The 3,093-nt window shown below is 57.2% G+C and overlaps 1 protein-coding gene across 1 annotated transcript in view; it reads right to left on the bottom strand.

Annotated features, from left to right (window-relative positions):
* The window catches only part of WTIP (WT1 interacting protein), a 24,568-nt gene extending 21,481 nt beyond the window's left edge, over window positions 1-3,087 (bottom strand). Inside the window, exon 1 of the mRNA XM_007470964.1 lies at window positions 2,889-3,087. The gene's annotated coding sequence lies outside the window, so the exon portion shown is untranslated. The remainder of the gene's footprint in view (window positions 1-2,888) is intronic.
* Window positions 3,088-3,093: the final 6 nt, after the last annotated feature.

Here is a 3,093-nt window from a genome sequence, read left to right as displayed (position 1 = left end):
ACAGGCGGGGGGGGGGCGGGGCCCGGGGACCCATGGCCGCTGAGCCTGCGCGTCCGGAGCCTGTGCTCCGCAACGCGGGAGGCCACAGCAGTGAGAGGCCCGCGTACCGCCAAAAAAAAAAAAAGGACAACCAGGACCATGAGGTACCTCCAAAATCCAAGGAGTAGACTCCTTCGGAGGAGGGTTGACTCCACCGTTGGGATGCAGTAAGATCCAGACCAACAAGACCTGGCAAATGCCCTCTGGTATTTGGGGCTGAGGCTGGGGCATCGCCAGGGTGCTGAGCGAGGGCTGGGTCAGTCCAGTGGGAGGAGACAGAGCCGGCTGAGAGGAGATGGAAAGCGGATAAGCAAAGATGATGTCAACCAGACACTAGGATGAGAAGACGGGATGAAAGGGCAGATAAGACCTCGGGGCCATATAGGTTTGGGTTTGTTGTTTTTTCTTATTTTTGTTGTTGTTGCTTAATGAAAGACCCTTATACATATTTATCAACAAAAGAAAAAGGCCAGTGGAAAGAAGAAAGCTGAAGATGGAAGAGGTAGAGGTTGGAGATGGAAGGACCTTCATCCTCAGACCTGGACATGGACTTGAGAGCCTTCAGGGAAGGGACAGGAAGCCAAGACTGCAACTGCTGACCCCATTATTCTCAGCAAAATAGAAAGCACGGGCAGGGCCAAAGAGAGAGGCGGGCTGTTGAGGGACTGAAAGAGGGAACTGACCAAGGCTAAGAGTGATGGGTGGTGCCCAGAAGAGCACCAAGGTTAAAGACCATCACTCTGCGGCCTAATATAGCAACAGAAAAGGGGGCTGCAGCACTGACTTGGAGCCAGGGTTCTGCAGAGCAAACAGCAATTAGAGGAATCCGAGGTAGTGGTGAGACGCAAGCTGCAACCCGGACTGAAGAGAGCTGAAGCGAGGCAAGTCCAGGGTGTGGCCTTGGGGGTGGGCGGCTGAAGAGAAGGCAGACAGGTCACCAAAGTTAATGAGGTTCTGGAGGCCTGAGGCTGTTGGCTGGCTCCTGGCAGCAGAACTTGGTCAGGAGAGATGTCCATGAGAGACAGAGAGCAGCCAGGAGGTGAGCGGGTGCTAGCGCCAAGAAGAAGGGATGGACAGAGAGGAAAAAACACTCCAAGGGTGAGGTTTATCAGAGATCTCTTGAGCTCATGCTACCTGCAGACCCTCCTTTTGTAAAGTGTTTGTATTATTCAGGTCGATCTGTATGAAACTGCCACTTTCATAGCTGCAAAATGTGGAATATCGGCAGTAAGATAACAGCAGTTCAAGCAAACAGCTGCTCATGTTTTTTAAAAATCAGAAAAATGTTACCTAGATCTGGCTTCTCTTAAAAAAAAACCCCAAAGATCTATCATCACTCACCTCCCACTCCCATGTGGCTTCAATGGCAGCAGCAGGTCCCATTAGAAAGGATGACCCATCAGCCCCTTCACTTCTCCCACTACCTGTCCCGGTCTTCACACAAAGATTCAGGAGTAGCTACGGAGGCCCACAGAACACACCCCTGCCCAGGCCCTGCAGCGAGTGGGGACAGGAAAAGGGGCGGTCTCCCCCGGAGTGAGCGCTGGAATCTCATTCTCTTCAGAAGGCAGCCCAGCTTCTGCTCCTGGTACCTGCCTGGCATGAGAGGCAATGGCTTCCTACTCCCTCCCTGTTCCCAGGCGGTCTGACAGCAGCCACAGGACCTACCAGACCACAAATTCTCACCGTGATGCTCCTAGATGAGCAGGTCCCCTCCCAAAGGCAGGACAACCCTTTGGCCTACACACTCGCTTGACCACCTGACCCCTCCTGGGCTGCAACCCCAGGGAGTATAACGGAACCGTACACACCCTTACTTGTCTCCTTTTGCCCACATTCTTCCCTCGGCCTGCAGTGCCCCCACTGCCTGTCCCATACAACCTCCTTCCCTCCCAAGATCCAGTTCAGGGCAGTCCTGAGCTGCTAGCTGGAATGAACCATGAAATACAAACTCCAGGACAGCCTCAGTCCCAGACATGATAACCACCACCCCCTCCAAAGCCAGGTGCCTGCTTATCAGTAAAGGAGGGAGCGAAGCCCCTCCCCAGGCCTCCTCTCAGAACCTCAAGCCTCAAGCTGTCCAAAGGACTTGGGATCAAAGGGCCAAGGTCAGACTGAAAAAGGGAGGCTGTCAGAGGCTGGTGGTCTTTGCAAATGATGTGAAGCAGGATTCCCTTCGGAAACATCCCATATACACAGCACAGCCGAGAGCGAGGACAGCCCAGTATGACCAGCTTAGTCTCCCCCCCTCCCCCCCAGCGTGGGCTTCTCCTCCCTCAAAGACTCTACTTCCAGCCACTGCCATTATCGAAGCCTCAGGTCAGGCGGGCTCCGGTGGTATCCAGGCCACGCCACCTCCCTGCCCCTGTTCACAGCCCTTACTGCTGGGGGAAGGGAAACACACAGCTTCGGCTGACCGGCTGATCACAAAGCATGGAGTACGATGAGCTGAGGCAAGTGCCAAGGGTTAAGAAGAAATTATTCAAAAATAGCTTTTTCTGACTATTAACGTGACTTTTTCTCTAAATTAGGGGCAACGCATCCACTGACTTTGCCAGAACTCCCGGCCCGGAGACGCAGAGGCTAAGCCACTGTCCTAAACAAGCCCCAGACCCGGAGGTTCACACACACACTCCGTCTGCGGGAACAAACGTCGCCAACTCCCCAGCCCCACGGGAGGGACACACGCTTTCTGCAGCCCGGTCCCTCGTCCGAAGCCCAGCCCGGGGCCCACCCAGCGCTCTCCTCGGCCGAGCCGGCCGCCTACCCGGAGGTCGTCCCCGACCCCCGACGAGGACAGCGGAGGCCCGGGGCCGGGGCGCGCGGGCCGCGCGGCCGCGCTCGCTCACCGAAGTAGTCCCGCGCAGTGCGCGCCTCCAGCGCCCGCTCCAGCTCTCGGGTCAGCACCTCCAGCCGCCGCTCCGCCGAGCTCGGGGCGCCCTCCCGGCCCGGGGGCAGCTGGAGCGAAGGCAGAGCGAAAGGGGCAGGCCCGGCGGGCTCCGGGGAGCGAGCCGGCGCGGAGCAGGCGCCGGGCAGGAGCAGGTCGGGGTAGGC

The sequence above is a fragment of the Lipotes vexillifer genome, unplaced genomic scaffold (assembly GCF_000442215.2).
Source record: "Lipotes vexillifer unplaced genomic scaffold, Lipotes_vexillifer_v1.1 scaffold182, whole genome shotgun sequence".
Lineage (NCBI taxonomy): Eukaryota > Metazoa > Chordata > Mammalia > Artiodactyla > Lipotidae > Lipotes > Lipotes vexillifer.
The sequence above is the reverse complement of the archived record's forward strand: the minus strand, read 5'-3'. Positions and strand labels throughout refer to the sequence as shown.